This window comes from Manis pentadactyla, chromosome 10 (genome assembly GCF_030020395.1).
Source record: "Manis pentadactyla isolate mManPen7 chromosome 10, mManPen7.hap1, whole genome shotgun sequence".
Classification (NCBI taxonomy): domain Eukaryota; kingdom Metazoa; phylum Chordata; class Mammalia; order Pholidota; family Manidae; genus Manis; species Manis pentadactyla.
Genome location: NC_080028.1, coordinates 100,793,235 through 100,816,466, shown reverse-complemented (window position 1 = coordinate 100,816,466; position 23,232 = coordinate 100,793,235). Strand labels below are relative to the sequence as shown.

Here is a 23,232-nt window from a genome sequence, read left to right as displayed (position 1 = left end):
GAGGGAGGTGGGAGCGAACACCCCAACCCAATAAACTTGGGGCGTTCCCACAGCAGGAGCACCAAGCGAGGCAGGCAGGACAGCCACCTTATTCCCTGGAAAGGCCAGGAGGGCCTGCTGGGGCCACAGGAGTCGCTTCTCTGCATGGCACTGTCCCAAAGCCTAAGTCCAGACACAGCCTTGGGGCCACCAAAAGGGGAAGATGCAGAAGAAAGAACCCCAAACCCAAACCTAGGCGAGGTTACCTGCCACACGAGGTCACAGAAAGGTCAAAAGGGTTAAGTTTCAAACTTGAAAGAATGAAGTCAAGACAGAAGAAAAAGAATTAATGTTGGTCAGGATGATGGGCAGCTGGACATATATCACCTCCTGCTGTGGCGACTGCCTCCTGGGCCAGACAGGATGGGGGTGGAGGCAGCCCGCCTGAGGCCAGCCTCTTTCTGAGAGGCGGGTGTGGATTCACACCCAGGTCCCAGAGGGCCAGAGCAGCAGGTCTCAGTGCCAAAACCAAAAAGGACAGGACAGCAAGAAGGACCACCGGGAACCACCCGCTGGGATGGATCCACAGGCAGGACAGAGGTGTGAACTGCCCAGAGGACACTGACCCCGAAAGAGGAGACCCTTTCCCAGAGGCAGGACTGTGACGAGACGTGAGCTCAGCCAGCTGAGTCACAGAGAAATAGGCAAGACCTCGACGCCACCCAGGTGAGCTGGCAGGTGGGCAGCAGAACATTCTGGGGCCAGGTGCTTGCTCCCACTCAGTAACTCTCTCAGCTTGAGGGATGGGAAGGGTGAGAAAAAGAAAGTTCTCAGGAAAAGTGGCAGCAAACTCAGCCTGTCCTTGGCAGATGCAGGCACAGGGTAGAAAGCAGGAGAGCTCGGGAAGTGCTGGTTACCAAGTTAGGGCGCCACCTGCCTGGAACCTGCAGAAAGGCAGCTGGGACCCCACTGCGCTCTAGCCAAGGCCTGACGAAGCTGCAGAGACCGGAAGGAAGGCCAGCAGGTTGCCTGTGCACAGCAGAGCCCAGAGCTGCCCAGTGCTGCTCCCAGGCCAGGAAAGGCTTCTGCAGGCCACGCTGGGTAGACCCACAGTCGGGGACACACTGCAGATAACTGTGGACAGAAGGCGCAATTGGCGAGCGTGGGCAGCAAAGGCCACCAGGAAGATGCCTGCACAGATGCACACCAAGGCATCTCCCCATTTATCTCTGCAACTGCATCCTGGCCCTGCTACCCGCAGCACAGCTAGAGAAGAATGGCTCTCAGTAGCCCTGGGTCTAAATACAGCCCTGTGAGCCTCATCAGGACATGAGGGGATCAGGGTGAGAGCAAGATGCCCTTACAGCCCTGGAGTGCCTCACACAGCATGCAGCATTGCCTTCTGAGGGGTATGGGTGTCCCTCTCCCCTCTGCACATAAACTCCCGTCCTTCCAGAGCTGGGGTCCTGGCTGTACTACTGCCCCACCTCTTAGAGCCTGTTTCCCATCTGCACACCAGGACTAATGGCATGTACCTCACAGGGATTTCACAGGGTGTGAACAAGAGGCAATACACAGTGCTGCCACAGAGGGAGTGCTCAGTAAAGAGGCGCTGGCACGGCCCCCAGCATTCAGGACAGGGTGCCTAGGGCAGAGGCTAAAGAATGTTTGCTAGGGGCGCACACAAAAAGGGGCCACACAGGTTCTCTACACTGCAGGCCAAGAGCACCATCGGTGGCACTTAGCAGTGGACCCTGCCAGGGGCCTGGGCCAGGCACTGGGACACATGGCACAGAGAGACTGCCAGCTTCCACCCAGGAAGTCCACTTAACAAGGCCTACCTCAAGTCTGGTCAAAGAGCATGCACCAAGCATTAGCAATCAACAGCTCTCCAAAACTGGCCATGACCAGTGCCCACCAGGGCCACCAGCACTGGACCTGGCTTGTGCTAGGGGATGCAGAGATGCCTAAGAAAAGTGATCGCACACTAGCCCTCAAAAAATCATGATCTAAAGGGGTATGCAAAGATGGTAATAATATTTGGGGGAAAGTATTATGGTACATAATACTTATGATGCCCTAAGGGGCATGTGGTATGTGGTCCCAGGGCCAGAGGAAGGAGAGCACAGCCCAGCTACAGGTCACAAGGACAGGCCATGAGGACAGGACAGGCTGCAGGCAGGAAGAGACAAGGCAAAGAGGAACTTTGTGAACAGAATGGAGAGAGAGAAAGAGGCTTAGGGCAGGGCCTGGTGTTTAGTGCCAAGTCCAATCAACTGGCCTGGAGCACTGTGTTGGGAAGGATTTTAAGGATCAGGACAAAGCAGTCTCCTAGTGATGCCTGGGTGGGGAAGAGGCTGTTGGGACCCTGTGTTCTCACAAGCACAGCTCTTTGGAGTGCTGGGTGCCCTCAGAGGTTCCCACTTTGGAGAAGGCCCCTGTGCACACACAGCAGGAAAAGCAGCGGCACCAAAGCTGGTCCCTGCCTCTGCAGGAGCCCACCCTTCAGGGCTGAGACAGGCAGTGTACCGCACGGGTCTCAGAGCCCATGGCCCTCAGCACCAGGAGGGGCCGACGGGCCAGTCCAAGCCCTTCAGTAGAATATGTCCACCAGGGAGGGGTCAGCTCCCCAGAGCAGGAGTCCCTGTGAATGCAGTGACCTGCTGCAAGCTGGCGAGGGCGAGGACATGCCAATACTCCTCCAGGCAGCTAAAAGGGCAGAGCTGGCACCTGAGAACACCAGCCTTTGCCAGCTGCCAGCCCAGCTGCCCCCTCCCAAACTGCTGCCCTCTAACGCAAAGCCCACACACCTGATGCTGTACAGCCTGTATCCCATCCAGCCCTGAAAGCCAAAGCCACCAGTGGGCCTCAGCTCCACCTCACAGGACGAGGACAGCAAGATGGTGAGCAGTGAGCACCCCCCACCCCAACACCCGGGTGTCACCCAGGTTCCAAACTGAGAAAACTCAAGGTCCAAAATAAAGTCAATGACACACAACAGAGTTAGCTTTATGCCAGGCCAGAAACCACCATGCCATCTACACGCTGAGTACCAAACAGCTGTAAGCTTATTGACACCAAAAACCATTCATGATATAGTATTAAATTTTAAAAATCAGAGTACAAAACCCTATGATAACCCCTCTCTGGGTCTGCTGGCCACAGTGATCTCTGGCTGGTGGAACCATGGGGAGCTTTCAGTTAAAAACAGCCTGACACATAGTTTAAATTTTTAGAGGTATTATAAACACATATTATTTTACAACCAGGGAGAGGAAATCCTTAGCTAAGCTTTTTCCTGAGAAATCCTACAGGAGACCACAAAGACAACAGATATGCTGCCAGAGCAGACCTTCTGGCTGACGGCTCCTCTGGGGATTCTGTGACTGCGGGCAGAGGCGTCTCCTCTCTGTCACCTCTCCCACCCCCCTCAGGACACGGAACGCTGGAGGAGCAAGCTGCGAGTGTCCACACTCACCCCCGTTTCAGGAGTACTGCAGCACTTGCTGCAGTGTCGCTACCGCTTTACTCCCCAGCCCAGCCACTAGGGCCACGTTCTCTCCCTGAAGCATTCCTCCTGACCTGCATGCAAATGCTGGGTGTCTGAGTCCAACTCCAACTCCAGGAGTGCCCCACTCATCAGGGGAGACGGGGCCCTCATTTGCAAGCAGGAAGACCACACCTTTACAAAGACCCTGGTGGGCAAGGAGGGGAGATGCTCTCCGAGGAGGGAGAGCCCACATACCACTGCTTCTAAATCTAAGTTAAGTGCAAAGTCACTAAACAGACTTAAAAGAGCTTCCCATAAATTTATAGAAACAGGAAGCAGCACAAAACTTCCCAGAAGCTGGGGAGGGGATGGGCACTTTGTGTTCAACAGGTATAGTGTCAGTTTGGGAGGGGGATGGAGGTGACGGACGCACGACACAGTGAATGTGCTCCATGCAGCTGCCACTGTACAGGTGCATCTCAGAGATGGTAGGCCTGGTGCCATGGCAATAGAGCAAGTAGCACTATAAAGTGAGTCAAGTATTTTTGGTTTCCTAGTGCACATAAAAGTTATGCTTATGCTACACTGGAGTGTAGTAAGGTGTGTACACACTTTAACTTAAAAAAATATTTCACTACTGAAAATGCTCACCATCATGTGAGCTCCCAGCAAGCTGTAATCACTGATGACGGACACTGTCACAAACACAGCAGTGATTAAAAAGTGTGAAATATGGCAAGAATTCCAAAGTGTGACAGAGACACGAAGTAAGCAAGTGCTGTTGGATAAATGGCGCCGGCAGACTTGCTTGATGCAGGGTTGCCACAAACCTTCAATGTATAAAAAAGGGTAGTACCTGGAAAGTGCAATAAAGTGAAGAGCAATAAAATGAGGTGTGCCTGTACACTTAAAAATATTTAAAATGGGGAGAGGGGCGGAAGATGGCGGCGTGAGTAGAGCAGCGGAAATCTCCTCCCAAAACAACATATATCTATGAAAATATAACAAAGACAACCCTTCCTAGAATAAAGACCAGAGGACACAGGACAATATCCAGACCACATCCGCACCTGAGAGAACCCAGCGCCTCGCGAAGGGGGTGAGATACAAGCCCCGGTCCCGCAGGAGCCGAGCGCCCCTCCCCCCAGCTCCCGGCGGGAGAAGAGCAGGCAGAGCGGGAGGGAGACGGAGCCCAGGACTACCGAACACCCAGCCCCAGTCATCCGGGCCAGAGTGCAGGGCGCTCAATACTAGGAAAACAGGGCAGCAAGAACAGTGACCAGGCACTGGAGGCTGGGCGACAGAGGACATAAGAAAAGCGCGCGACCATTTTTTTTTGCTTTTTTGCTGTTTTGTTTTGGCGAGCGCTTTTTGGAAGTCTTAAAGGAATAGGGACCCCAATACTAGGGAAACAGGGCAGAAAGACCGGTGAGCAGAGGCCTGAGGCTGGCACCGGAGAATAAAGAAAAACGAACGACCACCTTTTTTTTTTTAATTAAAAACTTTTTTTTTTTTTTTAATTTAAAAATTTTTTTTCTTTTTTCTTTTTTTTTTTTTGGTGGGCGTTGTTTTGTTTTGGCGGGTGCTTTTTGGAAGTCTTAAAGGGGCAGGGCGGGTCACTTAATCCAGAGGTAGGGAATCCGGGATCTCTGGGCACCCTAACCCCTGGGCTGCAGGGAGCAGGGAGGCCCCTTACGGAGATAAATAGCCTCCCAGCAGCTCCTGCTCCAACGCGACTCCACCATTTTGGAGTAGCTGCCCGAGCCAGGCCACGCCCACAGCAACAGCAGAGATTAACTCCATAGCAGCCGGGCAGGAAGCAGAAACACTGTCTGCGCGCAGCTGCGCAGCACAAGCCACTAGAGGCCGCTGTTCTCCCAGGAGAGGAGGGCCACAAACCAACAAGAAAGGAAGTCCTTCCAGCCGTCACTCGTCCCAGTTCTGCAGACTATTCCTATCACCATGAAAAGGCAAAGCTACAGGCAGACAAAGATCACAGAGACAACACCAGAGAAGGAGACAGACCTAACCAGTCTTCCTGACAAAGAATTAAAAATAAGAATCATAAACATGCTGACAGAGATGCAGAGAAATACGCAAGAGAAATGGGATGAAGTCCGGAAGGAGATCACAGATGCCAGAAAGGAGATTACAGAAATGAAACAAACTCTGGAAGGGTTTATAAGCAGAATGGATAGGATGCAAGAGGCCATTGATGGAATTGAAACCAGAGAACAGGAACGCATAGAAGCTGACATAGAGAGAGACAAAAGGATCTCCAGGAATGAAACAATATTAAGAGAACTGTGTGACCAATCCAAAAGGAACAATATCCGTATTATAGGGGTCCCAGAAGAAGAAGAGAGAGGAAAAGAGATGGAAAGTATCTTAGAAGAAATAATTGCTGAAAACTTCCCCACACTGGGGTAGGAAGTAATCGAACAGACCACGGAAATACACAGAACCCCCAACAGAAAGGATCCAAGAAGGGCAACACCAAGACACATAATAATTAAAATGGCAAAGATCAAGGACAAGGAAAGAGTTTTAAAGGCAGCTAGAGAGAAAAAGGTCACCTATAAAGGGAAACCCATCAGGCTAACATCAGATTTCTCAACAGAAACCCTACAGGCCAGAAGAGAATGGCATGATATATTTAATACAATGAAACAGAAGGGCCTTGAACCAAGGATACTGTATCCAGCACGACTATCATTCAAATATGACAGTGGGATTAAACAATTCCCAGACAAACAAAAGCTGAGGGAATTTGCTTTCCACAAACCACCTCTACAGAACATCTTACAGGGACTGCTCTAGAAGGGAGCACTCCTAGAAAGAACACAGCACAAAACACCCAACATATGAAGAATCGAGGAGGAGGAACAAGAAGGGAGAGAAGAAAAGAATCTCCAGACAGTGTATATAACAGCTCAATAAGCGAGCTAAGTTAGGCAGTAAGATACTAAAGAGGCTAACCTTGAACCTTTGGTAACCACGAATTTAAAGCCTGCAATGGCAATAAGTACATATCTTTCAATAGTCACCCTAAATATTAATGGGTTGAATGCACCAATCAAAAGACACAGAGTAACAGAATGGATAAAAAAGCAAGACCCATCTATATGCTGCTTACAAGAAACTCACCTCAAACCCAAAGACATGTACAGACTAAAAGTCAAGGGATGGAAAAACATATTTCAAGCAAACAACAGTGAGAAGAAAGCAGGAGTTGCAGTACTAATATCAGACAAAATAGACTTCAAAACAAAGAAAGTAACAAGAGATAAAGAAGGACACTACATAATGATAAAGGGCTCAGTCAAACAAGAGGATATAACCATTCTAAATATATATGCACCCAACACAGGAGCACCAGCATATGTGAAACAAATACTAACAGAACTAAAGGGGGATATAGACTGCAATGCATTCATTCTAGGAGACTTCAACACACCACTCACCCCAAAGGATAGATCCACTGGGCAGAAAATAAGTAAGGACACGGAAGCACTGAACAACACAGTAGAGCAGATGGACCTAATAGACATCTATAGAACTCTACATCCAAAAGCAGCGGGATATACATTCTTCTCAAGTGCACATGGAACATTCTCCAGAATAGACCACATACTAGGCCACAAAAAGAGCCTCAGAAAATTCCAAAAGATTGAAATCCTACCAACCAACTTTTCAGACCACAAAGGCATAAAACTAGAAATAAACTGTACAAAGAAAGCAAAGAGGCTCACAAACACATGGAGGCTTAACAACTCGCTCCTAAATAATCAATGGATCAATGACCAAATCAAAATGGAGATCCAGCAATATATGGAAACAAATGACAACAACAACACTAAGCCCCAACTTCTGTGGGACACAGCAAAAGCAGTCTTAAGAGGAAAGTATATAGCAATCCAAGCATATTTAAAAAAGGAAGAGCAATCCAAAATGAATGGTCTAATGTCACAATTATCGAAATTGGAAAAAGAAGAACAGATGAGGCCTAAGGTCAGCAGAAGGAGGGACATAATAAAGATCAGAGAAGAAATAAATAAAATTGAGAAGAATAAAACAATAGCAAAAATCAATGAAACCAAGAGCTGGTTCTTCGAGAAAATAAACAAAATAGATAAGCCTCTAGCCAGACTTATTAAGAAGAAAAGAGAGTCAACACAAATCAACAGTATCAGAAACGAGAAAGGAAAAACAACGCGGACCCCACGGAAATGCAAAGAATTATTGGAGAATACTATGAAAACCTATATGCTAACAAGCTGGGAAACCTAGGGGAAATGGACAACTTCCTAGAAAAATATAACCTTCCAAGATTGACCCAGAAAGAAACAGAAAATCTAAACAGACCAATTACCAGCAACGAAATTGAAGCGGTAATCAAAAAACTACCAAAGAACAAAACCCCTGGGCCAGATGGATTTACCTCGGAATTTTATCAGACATACAGGGAAGACATAATACCCATTCTCCTTAAAGTTTTCCAAAAAATAGAGGAGGAGGGCATACTCCCAAACTCATTCTATGAAGCTAACATCACCCTAATACCAAAACCAGGCAAAGACCCCACCAAAAAAGAAAACTACAGACCAATATCCCTGATGAACGTAGATGCAGAAATACTCAACAAAATATTAGCAAACCGAATTCAAAAATACATCAAAAGGATCATACACCATGACCAAGTGGGATTCATCCCAGGGATGCAAGGATGGTACAACATTCGAAAGTCCATCAACATCATCCACCACATCAACAAAAAGAAAGACAAAAACCACATGATCATCTCCATAGATGCTGAAAAAGCATTTGACAAAGTTCAACATCCATTCATGTTAAAAACTCTCAGCAAAATGGGAATAGAGGGCAAGTACCTCAACATAATAAAGGCCATCTATGATAAACCCACAGCCAACATTATATTGAACAGCGAGAAGCTGAAAGCATTTCCTCTGAGATCGGGAACTAGACAGGGATGCCCACTCTCTCCACTGTTATTTAACATAGTACTGGAGGTCCTAGCTACGGCAATCAGACAAAATAAAGAAATACAAGGAATCCAGATTGGTAAAGAAGAAGTTAAAATGTCACTATTTGCAGATGACATGATACTGTACATAAAAAACCCTAAAGACTCCACCCCAAAACTACTAGAACTGATATCGGAATACAGCAAAGTTGCAGGATACAAAATCAACACACAGAAATCTGTGGCTTTCCTATATACTAACAATGAACCAACAGAAAGAGAAATCAGGAAAACAACTCCATTCACAATTGCATCAAAAAAAATAAAATACCTAGGAATAAACCTAACCAAAGAAGTGAAAGACTTATACTCTGAAAACTACAAGTCACTCTTAAGAGAAATTAAAGGGGACACTAACAGATGGAAACTCATCCCATGCTCGTGGCTAGGAAGAATTAATATCGTTAAAATGGCCATCCTGCCCAAAGCAATATACAGATTTGATGCAATCCCTATGAAACTACCAGCAACATTCTTCAATGAACTGGAACAAATAATTCAAAAATTCATATGGAAACACCAAAGACCCCGAATAGCCAAAGCAATCCTGAGAAAGAAGAATAAAGTAGGGGGGATCTCACTCCCCAACTTCAAGCTCTACTATAAAGCCATAGTAATCAAGACAATTTGGTACTGGCACAAGAGCAGAGCCACAGACCAATGGAACAGACTAGAGAATCCAGACATTAACCCAGACATATATGGTCAATTAATATTTGATAAAGGAGCCATGGACATACAATGGCGAAATGACAGTCTCTTCAACAGGTGGTGCTGGCAAAACTGGACAGCTACATGTAGGAGAATGAAACTGGACCATTGTCTAACCCCATATACAAAAGTAAACTCAAAATGGATCAAAGACCTGAATGTAAGCCATGAAACCATTAAACTCTTGGAAGAAAACATAGGCAAAAACCTCTTAGACATAAACATGAGTGACCTCTTCTTGAACATATCTCCCCGGGCAAGGAAAACAACAGCAAAAATGAGTAAGTGGGACTATATTAAGCTGAAAAGCTTCTGTACAGCAAAAGACACCATCAATAGAACAAGAAGGATCCCTACAGTATGGGAGAATATATTTGAAAATGACACATCCGATAAAGGCTTGACGTCCAGAATATATAAGGAGCTCACACGCCTCAACAAACAAAAAACAAATAACCCAATTAAAAAATGGGCAGAGGAACTGAACAGACAGTTCTCCAAAAAAGAAATACAGATGGCCAACAGACACATGAAAAGATGCTCCACATCGCTAATTATCAGAGAAATGCAAATTAAAACTACAATGAGGTATCACCTCACACCAGTAAGGATGGCTGCCATCCAAAAGACAAACAACAACAAATGTTGGCGAGGCTGTGGAGAAAGGGGAACCCTCCTACACTGCTGGTGGGAATGTAAGTTAGTTCAACCATTGTGGAAAGCAGTATGGAGGTACATCAAAATGCTCAAAACAGACTTACCATTTGACCCAGGAATTCCACTCCTAGGAATTTACCCTAAGAACGCAGCAATCAAGTTTGAGAAAGACAGATGTACCCCTATGTTTATTGCAGCACTATTTACAATAGCCAAGAATTGGAAGCAACCTAAATGTCCATCGATAGATGAATGGATAAAGAAGATGTGGTACATATACACAATGGAATACTACTCAGCCATAAGAAAAGGGCAAATCCTACCATTTGCAGCAACATGGATGGAGCTGGAGGGTATTATGCTCAGTGAAACAAGCCAAGCGGAGAAAGAGAAATACCAAATGATTTCACTTATCTGTGGAATATAAGAACAAAGGAAAAACTGAAGGAACAAAACAGCAGCAGAATCACAGAACTCAAGAATGGACTAACAGGTACCAAAGGGAAAGGGACTGGGGAGGATGGGTGGGTAGGGAGGGATAAGGGGGGGAGAAGTAGGGGGGTATTAAGATTAACATGCATGGGGGGGTAGGAGAAAAGGGAGGGCTGTGCAACACAGAGAAGGCAAGTAGTGATTCTACAACATTTTGCTATGCTGATGGACAGTGACTGTAAAGGGGTTTATAGGGGAGACCTGGTATAGGGGAGAGCCTAGTAAACATAATATTCGTCATGTAAGTGTAGATTAGTGATACCACAAACAAAGCAAAAAAAAAAGGGCAGTTCCTGTGTGGTAACCTCCAACGAGTTCTACACAAGGGTATAAAGGGCATATAAAAGTGTAGGCAAAGGGTGTGTTTGTGTTTATACAGAGGATCAAAGCCTAATTGGGCTACCCCGAAAATGAACTAAGATACGATATGAAAAAGAACTTCCAACATCTGCACTCTCTGGAAGACTCATGCCAGAAGATGATCATCAAAAAACCCCCACAAAGATCCACGCACTGCTACAGCTGTAGATGCACTCATCCCACCAGTTCCTGGACTTGCCATGGGAATGAGGAAGGAGATATCTAAGCTGGCCTGTGCATACAGTAAAACAACAAATTTGACTGGATCTATACTGTTGGAACTCAACCAAGAATTTGGAGAAGTGCAAATTGTAGCGCTCCAAAGTCTTACAACTACAGACTATTTACTGTTAAAAGAACATATGGCATGTGAACAGTCCCCAGGAATGGGTTGTTTTAATTTGTCTGATTTCTCTCAGACTGTTCAAGTTCAGTTGGACAATATCCACCATATCATAAATAAGTTTTCACAAATGCCTAAGGTGCCTAACTGGTTTTCTTGGTTTCACTGGAGATGGCTGGTAATTACAGATATGCTTTGGTTATGTAACTATACTCCTATTATGTTAATGTGTGTGCGCAATTTAAGTAGTAGCTTAAAACCTATATATGCTGAAGTTACTCTACAAGAAGATATGTCAAAGAAATAATCAATCTTCCCAGGTTTTCTTCTGCCTGCTACTTCTGTAGCTTTTCTTCTTCCTACCTAATCACAACCTTTAAATAGAACTCGTGCCACATGTCGAATTTACCGAGTATCATAATTCTTCCAAGTGGTAAAGACACCTCAAGACAAATGCTGGGCATAGAAGCCACAGGGCATAAATATGCAAAGAAGTAAAAAGCTAATCTTTTCAAACGATAAGGCTTCTCTCTCACTTACCAACTTAACATTTCCCTGTATGGCCCCGGAAGATGACTGGTTAGCCAGAGACGGGTAAGATTCCTCAAGGGAGGAACAACCTAAGACAGGCACAGTCGCAGGGGGGCCATCAGGTGAGAAATTGGGGAGCAGCAGAGGTGAGGCTTAGAACCTCCCCCCTCATGTTCTGAGAGAAATCTTCTGCATACATGGATGTTTATTGCCCTTGTCTAGCTTGGATTAACACATAGTCTACAGGCACACACCTGATCATCTACATTTGCTCTCTTACAACACTAAACTCTGTTTTCTACCTTTATCTCGTATCTACCTACCACTTCAGCATTTTATTAAAAATAATAATAATAGAGAAATGTGGTATCCACATATAAATCAGGTTTAAAAATCAAATGAGTATTCATATTTGAACTGACTGTGTATAGTTCATAATGCATGAACAAAACCGAAAGCTTCTGTGATAACTGCCCTTGCACTGTCCACCATGTAACTTATTCACTATGTAAGAATTTGTACTCCATGTAAGAATTTGTTCGTTATGCATCAGAAGATTGGAGACTGACGAAAAATGGGCTTGGGGTGGATTAATGATTGTGCATTGAGTATTGACCCCCCTATACAGAGATTTGTTGTGGTTAACAACTATTTGATCAATAAATATGAGAGATGCCCTCACAATATATATATATAAACACACTTCCAATTGTAAAATAAATAAGTAACCGGGATGTAATGTATAGCATAAGGAATATAGTCAAAATATTGTAACAACTTGGTATGGTGATACCTGGTACCTAGAAATATCATGTATATAAATGTTGAGTCGCTGTGTTGTACACCTGAAACTAATGTAATGCAATGCTGTTGTCAACTACCCTTCAATAAAAAAATAAATAAATAAATAAATAAACTATGTTTTCTACCTTTATCTTGTATCTACCTACCACTTCAGCATTTTATTAAAAATAATAATAATAAAGAGAGAAATGTGGTATCCACATATAAATCAAGTATAAAAACCAAATGAGTATTCATATTTGAACTGACTGTTTAGAGTTCATAATGCATGAGCAAAACCGAAAGTTTCTGTGATGACTGCCCTTTTACTGTTCACTATGTAACTTATTCATTATGTAAGAATTTGTTCTACATGTAAGAACTTGTTTGTTATGCCTCAGAAGATTGGAGACTGACGAAAATTAGGCTTGGGGTGGATTAATGATTGTGCATTGAGCATTGACTCCCCTATACAGAATTTTATTGTCGTTAACAACCATTTGATCAATAAATATGAGAGATGCCCTCACAAAAAAAAAAAAAAAAAAAAAAAAAAGGACAGACTTCCAATGGTAAAATAAATAAGTAACTGGGATGTAATGTATAGCATAAGGAATATAGTCAAGATAGTGTAACAGCTTGGTAGGGTGATAGCTGGAACCTAGAATTATGTATATAAATGTTCTACCACTGTGTTGTACACTTGAAACTAATGTAATGTAATACTGTGCGTCAACTACCCTTCAATAAAAAATAATTATTTAAAAAATATATATATATTTAAAATGGTAAAGTTTAAGTATATATATGAAAATCTTTAAAATTAAGAAATATTTTTCTCTCATATTAAAAGAAGAAAAAAAAAATCTCTGCACCTCCAAAGCCTTCAGCATAGATGTGAAAGGTTAAGGTTGCTGGCTTAAAACCTGTTCTCCCAGGATGGCTGCAGACAGAGCCGTTGATAACCCTTCAGCCCCACAATATTCCCCACCTTTTAGGCTAACCTATGGCAGGTGAGTGGCCCCATGTCAGGTAACTGCAGTCAGTGAATGGAAACTCAGATCCTGACCTCTGCCCTCCCAGCATATGTTAGAAGCTCAGGAACCCTGAGAGGATCTGCACTTGACATTTGCTACCCTCACACAGCCCACCTGGAGGAGAGTAGTGGGCTACAGAGGAACACACAGGTGCGAGAGGCCATGCAATTTGGGGCATTCTACTGAAGGGGAGCCTATGAACACCACCTCAAGTCAACTGTTCTCCCACAAATTTTAGGCAAAACCGAACTCACCATTTCCTGCTGGAGGGACAGCAAATACACACCTGACCAAAGTATGCAGCAACTTGCTTAGTTAACACACAAGTGGGGTCTGCACTTACAGGCCTCTGAGCCTTTGGCACCCACAGCAGTCAAGGTCATGTGTGGTGGTCCCCGGGGAGATTCATAGCCACCACTCAAAGCACACCTGGCTGCATTTTACACATGAACCAACAGGCTTTGATACCTGAGATCTCAGACCAGGGTACAGGGCAAGTGGCAGATAGAAAGAGAAGCTTTGACAGTAAAGTGGTGGCAAAGATGCCACTACACTCATGACAGCAGCCCGAAACAATGGCGACACTGTCGGCAGGAAAAACCAGGAGGAAAGAAGCTTCGGGCCACCTGACGCCATGGGCCCACCGACCAAGTCAGGGGCCCCAGCCCAGCCTCTTGCAGCTGAGGACACCACTGGGAAGCACTGACCTCGAGCTTTCCCCTTTCCCTCTCCTAAGAAGCCCAACAGAGAGCAGAAGATTAAAGATGGCGGCGTGAGAGGTGAGACAGAGGCTTCCTCCTAAAACCGCATATAATATGAAAATATAATTAATACAACTAATCCTAAAAGAGCACCAGGAAGGAGAACTGCACCAGACTGCATACACCTGGAGAAAAGAGCAGACCTCACAGAACAGGGTAACATACCAAACCTGTGGCCTGGTGGGACCCAAGCCCTTCCCCCACCCCAGCTCATTGGCTGGAGGGAGAGAAACGGAGCAGGGAGGGAGTGGAAGGCCTGGGACTGCTGAATACCTAGCTCCGGAGATCTGCTCTGGGAGCACAAACCTACATTTCGTGGTGCTTTCATGATACCCTCATGATTGGGGGATTGGAAAGCTAAGACAGGCAGAATTCCTGGAGAGACTGAGATTCCGGCTGCTTGTGGAAACCAGGGATCTATATCCGGCTGCTCTGGAATAAAGGAAGGGCGGGCAGTATGAGAGACTTCCTAACAAGGAAGCCCTTAGCAGGAGGGCTGCTAAAGGGGCAAGGATTGCACAGAGCTTACTGCTCAGGAGAAAGGACAGGTAGAAAAAATTGTCTGGGTGCACTCTGCCCAGCAGGTTGGGAGCTTTCACGATTTCCAGGTGCCCCAGCTCCCTGGCTGGCTACACAGCTCCAGGGAACCCCTCCATGATAGGCAGCCTACTGCACCTTTCTCCCAGCCAGCCCCACCTGGCTCGCAAACAGGCAAACCCTACCCTGGCGTTAGACCAGGCAGAACGAAGATCTGTCTACAGCAACTGCAAATGCAAGGCATAGAGGCTTATGCCTGTGTGCCCAGCCCACTGGTTCAGGCAGTGGAGAGCATAGTGGCCAGGAAGCAGGAAACAGCTCTTTCCTCCCCCCAGGCACCAATATCACTCCCCTGCAACCCCCGACATTGCTTCAGGGACTGAGCAGCTCCAGAGAGTAGAGCTTCTGGACACCAGAGGGCGCCATATACAAATATGAAACTTCAAAGGAACCTGGTTCAGAGTAAAATTAATGTAACCCCTGAGAAAGATGACATGGACCTCATGACTCTTTCTGAAAGGGAATTCAAAATAAAAATCATTAACATGCTCATGGAGGTACAGAAAGATATCCAAGAACTCAGGAATGAATTCCAGTCAGAGATCCAATCGTTGAAGAGCACAATGGAGGGTATTAAAAGCAGATTGGATATGGTGGAGGAGACGATAAATGAAATAGAAACTAGAGAAGAGGAATACAAAGAAGCTGAGGCACAGAGAGAAAAAAGGATCTCTAAGAATGAAAGAATATTGAGAGAATTGTGTGACCAATCCAAATGGAACAATATTCACATTAGAGGGGTACCAGAAGAAGAAGAGAGAGAGAAAGGGATAAAAAGTGTCTTTGAGAAGGCAATTGCTGAAAACTTCCCCAGTCTGGGGAAGGAGATAGTCTCTCAGGTCATGGAGATCCACAGATCTCCCAACACAAGAGAGCCAAGGAAGACAAAACCAAGACATATAGTAATTAAAATGGCAAAGATCAAGGATAAGGACAGACTACTAAAAGCGGCCAGAGAGATAAATAAGATCACATACAAAGGAAAACCCATCAGGCTATCATCAGACTTCTCAGCAGAAATCTTACAGGCCAGAGAGGAGTGGCATGATGTCTTTAATGCAATGAAGTAGAAGGGCCTCGAACCAAGATTATTTTATCTGGCAAGATTATCATTTAAATTTTAAGGAGGGATTAAACAATTTCGAGATAAGCAAAAGCTGAGAGAATGTACCTCCCACAAACCATCTCTACAGTCTATTTTGGAGGGACGGCTATACACGGAAGTGTTCCTAAGGTTTAATAGCTGTCACCAGACTTAATAAAACCACAGTAAAGAAAGTAGAACAGCTAATTACTAAGCAAATGCAAAATTAATTTAACTATCCCCAAAGTCAATCAAGGGATAGACAAAGAGTACAGAATATGATACCTAATATATAAAGAATGGAGGAGGAAGAAAAAGGAGGAGGAAAAGAAAAGAACCTTTAGACTGTGTTTGCAATAGCATATTAAGTGAGTTAACTTAGACTCTTAGATAGTAAGGAAGTTAACCTTCCACCTTTGGTAACCACAAATCTAAAGTCTGTAATGGCAATAAGTACATACGTATCGATAATTACCCTAAATATAAATGGACTGAATGCACTAATCAAAAGACATACAGTCACTGAATGAATAAAAAAACAAGACCCATCTATATGCTGCCTACAAGAGACTCACTTTAAATCCAAAGACCTACACAGACTAAAAGTGAAGGGATGAAAAGATATTTCATGTAACTAATATAGAGAAAAAGGCAGGAGTTGCAGTACTTGTATCAGACAAAATAGACTTCAAAACAAAGAAAGTCGCAAGAGACAAAGAAGGGTATTACATAATGATAAAGAGGTCAATCCACCAAGAAGATATAACCATTATAAATACCTATGCTTCCAACACAGGAGCACCTACATATGTAAAACAAATACTAACTTAATTAAAAGGGAAAATAGAATGCAATGCATTCATTCTAGGAGACTTCAACACTCCACTCACTCTGAAGGACAGATCAGCCAGACAGAAGATAAGTAAGGACACAGAGGCACTGAACAACACATTAGAACAGATGGACCTAACAGACATCTACAGAACTCTACACCCAAAAGCAGCAGAATACACATTCTTCTCAAGTGCACATGGAACATTCTCAAGAATAGATCATATACTAGGCCACAAAAAGAGCCTCAGTAAATTCAAAAAGATTGAAACTGTACCAAACAGTTTCTCAGACCACAAAGGTATGAAACTAGAAATAAATTACGCAAACAAAACGAAAAATCCCACAAACACATGGAGGCTTCACAACATGCTCCTAAATAACCAATGGATCACTGACCAAATAAAAACAGAGATCAAGCAATATATGGAGACAAATGACAACAATAATTCAACACCGCAAAATCTGTGGGACGCAGCCAAGGCCGTGTTAAGAGGAAAGTATATTGCAATACAGGCCTACCTCAGGAAAGAACAATCCCATATAAGCAGGATAAACTCACAATTAATGAAACGAGGAAAAGAAGAACAAATGAAGCCCAGAGTCAGCAGAAGGAGGGACATAATAAAGATTAGAGCAGAAATAAATAAAATTGAGAAGAATAAAACAATAGAGAGAATCAATGAAAGCAAGAGATGGTTCTTCGAGAAAATAAACAAAATAGCTAAACCCCTAGCAAAACTTATCAAGAAAAAAAGTCTATGTACATTAACAGAATCAGAAATAAGAAAGGAAAAATCACTACAGACACCACAGAAATACAAAGAAATATTAGAGAATGCTATGAAAAATTACATGCTAACAAACTGGAAAACCTAGAAGAAATGGATAACTTTCTAGAAAAATACAACCTTCTAAGGCTGACCAAGGAAGAAACAGAAAATCTGAACAGACCAATTACCAGGAACAAAATTGAACTGGTAATCAAAAAACTACCTAAGAACAAAACTCCTGGACCAGATGGCTTCACCACTGAATTTTATCAAACATTTAGTGAAGACCTAATACCCATTCTTCTTAAAGTTTTCCAAAAAACAAAAGAGGAGGGAATACTTCCAAACTCATTCTATGAGGCCAGCATCACTCTAATACCAAAACCAGGCAAAGACACCACAAAAAAAGAAAATTACAGACCAATATCCCTGATGAACAGAGATGCAAAAATACTCAACAAAATATTAGCAAACCAAATTCAAAAATACATCAAAAAGATCATCCTTCATGATCAAGTAGGATTTATTCCAGGGATGCAAGGATGGTACAACATTCGAAAATCCATCAACATCATCCACCACATCAATAAAAAGGACAAAAACCACATGATCATCTCCACAGATGCAGAAAAAGCATCTGACAAAATTCAACATCCATTCATGATAAAAACTCTCAACAAAATGGGTATAGAGGGCAAGTTCCTCAACATAATAAAGGCCATATATGACAAACCCACAGCCAACATTATACTTAACAGCAAGAAGCTGAAAGCTTTTCCTTTAAGATTGGGAACAACACAAGGATGCCCACTTTCCCCACTTCTATTCAACATAGTACTGGAGGTCCTAGCCAAGGCAATCAGACAACACAAAGAAATAAAAAGCATCCACATTGGCAAGGAAGAAGTTAAACTGTCCCTGTTTGCAGATGACATGATATTGTACATAAAAAACCTGAAAGAATCCACTCCAAAACTACTAGATCTAATATCTGAATTCAGCAAAGTTGCAGGATACAAAATTAAGACACAGAAATCTGTAGCATTCCTATACACTAACAATGAACTAGCAGAGAGAGAAATCAGGAAAACAATTCCATTCACAATTGCATCAAAAAGAATAAAATACCTAGGAATAAACCTTCCCAAGGAAGTGAAAGACCTATACTCTGAAAACTGCAAGACACTCATGAGAGAAATTAAAGAAGATACCAATAAATGGAAACACATCCCGTGCTCATGGATAGGAAGAATTAATATTGTCAAAATGGCCATCCTGCCTAAAGCAAATCTATAGGTTCAATGCAATTCCTATCAAAATACCAATAGCATTCTTCAACAAACTAGAGAAAATCATCCTAAAGTTCATATGGAACCACAAAAGACCCTGAATAGCTAAAGCAATCCTGAGAAGGAAGAATAAAGCAGGGGGAATTATGCTCCCAACTTAAAGCTCTACTACAAAGCCACAGTAATCAAGACAATTGGTACTGGCACAAGAACAGACCCATAGACCAATAGAACAGACTAGAGAGCCTTGATATAAACCCAACCATATATGGTCAATTAATATATGATAAAGGAGCCATGGACATACAATGGAGAAATGACATCCTCTTCAACAGCTGGTGTTGGTAAAACTGGACAGCTACATGCAAGAGAATGAAACTGGATTATTGTCTAACCCCATACACAAAAGTAAACTCGAAATGGATTAAAGACTTGAATGTAAATCATGAAGCCATAAAACTCTTAGAAGAAAACATAAGCAAACATCTCCTGAATATAAGCATGAGCAACTTCTTCCTGAACGCATCTCCTCGAGCAAGGGAAACAAAAGCAAAAATGAACTCAAGGGACTACATCAAACTAAAAAGTTTCTGTACAACAAAGGACACCATCGACAGAACAAAAAGGCATCCTACAGTACAGGAGAATATATTTGTAAATGACATATCCGACAAGGAGTTAACATCCAAAATATATAAAGAACTTACATGCCTTAACACTGAAAAAGCAAATAACCCGATTAACAAATGGGCAGAGGATATGAAGAGACAGTTCTCTAAAGAAGAAATTCAGATGGCCAATAGAATAGACACATGAAAAGATGCTCCACATCACTAATCATCAGGGAAATGCAAATTAAAACCACAATGAGATATCATCTCACACCAGTAAGGATGGCCAGCATCGAAAAGACTAAGAACAACAAATGCTGGTGAGGATGTGAAGAAAGGGGAACCCTCCTACACTGCTGGTGGGAATGTAAGCTAGTTCAACCACTGTGGAAAGCAATATGGAGGTTCCTCAAAAAACTAAAAATAGAAATACCATTTGACCCAGGAATCCCACTTGTTGGAATATCCCCAAAGAATACAACTTCTCAGATTCAAAAAGACATATGCACCCCTATGTTTATCACAGCACTTTTTACAATAGCCAAGATATGGAAGCAACCTAAGTGTCCATCAGTAGACAAATGGATAAAGAAGATGTGGTACATATACACATATTCAGCCATAAGAAAGAAACAAATCCTACCATTTGCAACAACGTGGATGGAGCCAGTAGACATTATGCTCAGTGAAATAAGCCAGACAGAGAAAGACAAATGCCAAATGATTTCCCTCATTTGTGGAGTATAACAATGAAGCAAAACTGAAGGAACAAAATGGCAGCAGACTCAGAGACTCCAAGAATGAACTAGTAGTTACCAAAGGGGAGGGTTGTGGGAGGGTGTGTGGGGAAGGAGGGAGAAGGGGATTGAGGGGTATCATGTTTAGTACACATAGTGTGGAGGATCACGGAGAGAACAGTGTAGCACAGAGAAGGCACATAGTGAATCTGCAGCATCTTGCTGCACTGATGGATAGTGACTGCAATGGGGTATGGATGGGGACTTGATAATATGGATAAATGTAGTAACCACATTGTTTTTTCATGTGAAACCTTCATAAGAGTGTATATCAATCGTACCTTAATAAAAAATTTTTAAAAAAAGAAGCCCAACAGAAAAGTCAGGGATCTGAAGAGATGCTCACAGACAAGAAGATGCAACCTGGCAAATAAACACACCAAATGCTCCTCACTGGGAACAGATGAGACCCAAGCTCAGGAGGCATGAAGGACCCAGGAAACTGGGAAGTCTGACAGTACCATGGAATGGGGCAAGAACTCTCCCACCCCACTATGGGAAGCAGGGCTTTGGAGAGCATTTTGGCATTTTCTTGAACACGCCTGAGTAGTGCCACTTCTGGGAACCTGTTGCCAGACACAAACAAAGCCACACAAGTATATTCACTGGGACAGAGGAGACAACCAGAATATTCATCAATAGCTTGCAAGATAAAATGCAATGAATCTGTCTGAAGGATTACTACACACAGCGCCTAACAGGAATGAAGGAGCACCATGTGAGCAGCAATGACAGATCTCAAAACAATGCCTGATGAAAAACACAGTCTGCACACCCATGGGCAACAATACACGGTTATGGAGGTTATGACACACTGATACAAAACACTGCTTCTCATGGATACTTGGGGATGCATTTTAAAGATTCAGAAAGCAAATTCATATTGGTAGGTTCAGGGAGTTAAAGGGACTTTATTTCAATCAATATAGGATAATCCTTTATTTCTATTTTTTAAGCTTCTTAAATTTCAAAAAGAATGCAGAAAAGGCCATATACAAAAGGACAAATATTGTATGGTTCCACTTCTATGAGGCCCCAGGAGTCATCAAATTCAGAGACAGAAAGTAGATGGTAGGTGGCACGGGTCAGGGGGTAGGGCTGGGAAGGAAGATGGGGAATGAGTGCTTAATGGGAACATAGCTCCAGTTTGGAAAGATGAGAAGTTCCGTGGAGGGACAGTGGTGACAGCTGCCCAACAACATGAATGCACTCAATGCTACTGAACTAGACACTTAAAACAGTTTAGAAAGAACAGTTAAAAGCAGGTACATTTTGTTGTTGTATGTTACCACAGTGAAGAATGTGAAGCTGTAAAAGGAATGAGGAAGAGTTATATGAGCTGATGCAATGTAATTTCCAAGACATATATTATTCAGTGAAAAAACGAACTGCATATGAAAAAGACGGGGATCTGAGTAAAGTATTCCATACCTGCTTGTCTGTGCAACAGAAATACAGAAAGATTAGGTGAGAACTGCGTGGCTGGCGAGGGGCGGGTGGCGGCAGGGGAGAAGAGACATGGGCTGTGGTGGCTCTTATCCAAGCACATTTTTTGCACACAAAAGAAATAAATAAAATCTACTCAGGACGTGCAGTGAATGCAACATGGAATATAAAAGCAGTAATAAATGAACCTAACTGTATTACAAACGAGCAACTTGCTCACACCGAAGGATGCAGGGAAGCAAAGTACAATCCTAAGTAACATTGGAAAGCAGTGTTCACACTGGAGACCATGAGGATGAGACAAGAATGTGCACAAATACTATCCTCCAGGTCACAGATTTGTGTCTCACAGGGAGAAGGGCCAGCCATTCTCAAACTGCCTCACACACACACTAGGACTGAACAAGTCAGCAAGCACACTGTGGATAAGGAGAGCCAGGCCTTCACAGATGGAGGGAACCCCGTAATGCTGGGCAGGACATACAGAGATCAATTTCACACTCCGTCCACCGAAGGGCCTGGAGGCAATAACACCCCAGCAGCACTGAGCGCACCTAATACCCCAAGCCTGGTCTCTAATCTCCCTCTCCAAGGGAAGGGACCAGACTCCATGGAGGCATGGTGCTGATTCCAGGGCTGGGACAGAGAAAATTAAGATGAGCCTGGAATGCGTAGGAAGGGGCGTGGTAAAAGGGCACAGTACTCAACCTGAAAGAACACCCCACAGGCAAACCTGGAACACTGTGTAACAACACGAACATGCACAGCATGCACGGACTAGAACCCCCTCCTAAAGTCAACATCCACAAGTCCACGCTGAGGTAAGTAAATAATTGAATAAATAAATGGGGAGAAGGGACAGCTTTCTCACAGTAGAGTTCATACTAACAACGGAGGAGGAATGAAGACAACAGAAACCATCATTAGCCAAACATCAAACTGCTGCTGACGAGATCCACAGCTGGGTGCTAAGTCAACGCGCAAAGGTCCGACAACAGACAAGGTATCCCCAGACTCTTGAGGTGTCTCCCCACAGCATGTTTATTAGTTGGAAAGGGAGTAACAGTGACTTCAGAGTGGAGGAACCTCAGACACCATGTAACATCACCAGGGGTGAGAGACATGACAACACCCGTCACTGATGAGTCACACTGAGGACATGGCATCCCCTCTGTGATTCTCTGGCCAAAATATATCAGAGAAACCCAAACTGATGAACATTCTACCAAACAGCTGGCCAGTGCTCCTCAGAAGTGTCAAAGTCACAAGGGACCAGGAAAGACCAGGGCCTGTCACAGACAAAAGGGTTAAGAAGCCAAGACAACCAAGCATGAGGAGGCTCCGAGTCAGACCCCAGAACAGAAAAAGGCCCCCTGGGCAAAGTGACCAAGCCCGAGGCCAGCAGCTGCCTGGCCACAGGGCACTACTCAGTCCTGACGCCCATCACCGAGCTGCGGGAGCAGAGGCAGTCCCTTCCAGAAGCCGCAGGATGCCAGCAGGAGTCATGCTCGGGGGAGGCAGCCCCAGCCGTGAGGCAGAGAGCGTGGCCAGAGACATGAGGCACTGCTGTGCGAGGGAGCGGCCTGGCCTCTTTTCTCACTCCACTCTCCAGCATT

General features: G+C 43.8%; 1 protein-coding gene across 4 annotated transcripts in view; it reads right to left on the bottom strand.

Annotated features, from left to right (window-relative positions):
• FBXL18 (F-box and leucine rich repeat protein 18) overlaps nt 1–23,232 on the bottom strand; it is a 71,859-nt gene that overhangs the window by 28,728 nt on the left and 19,899 nt on the right. The gene's annotated exons all lie outside the window — the stretch shown is intronic.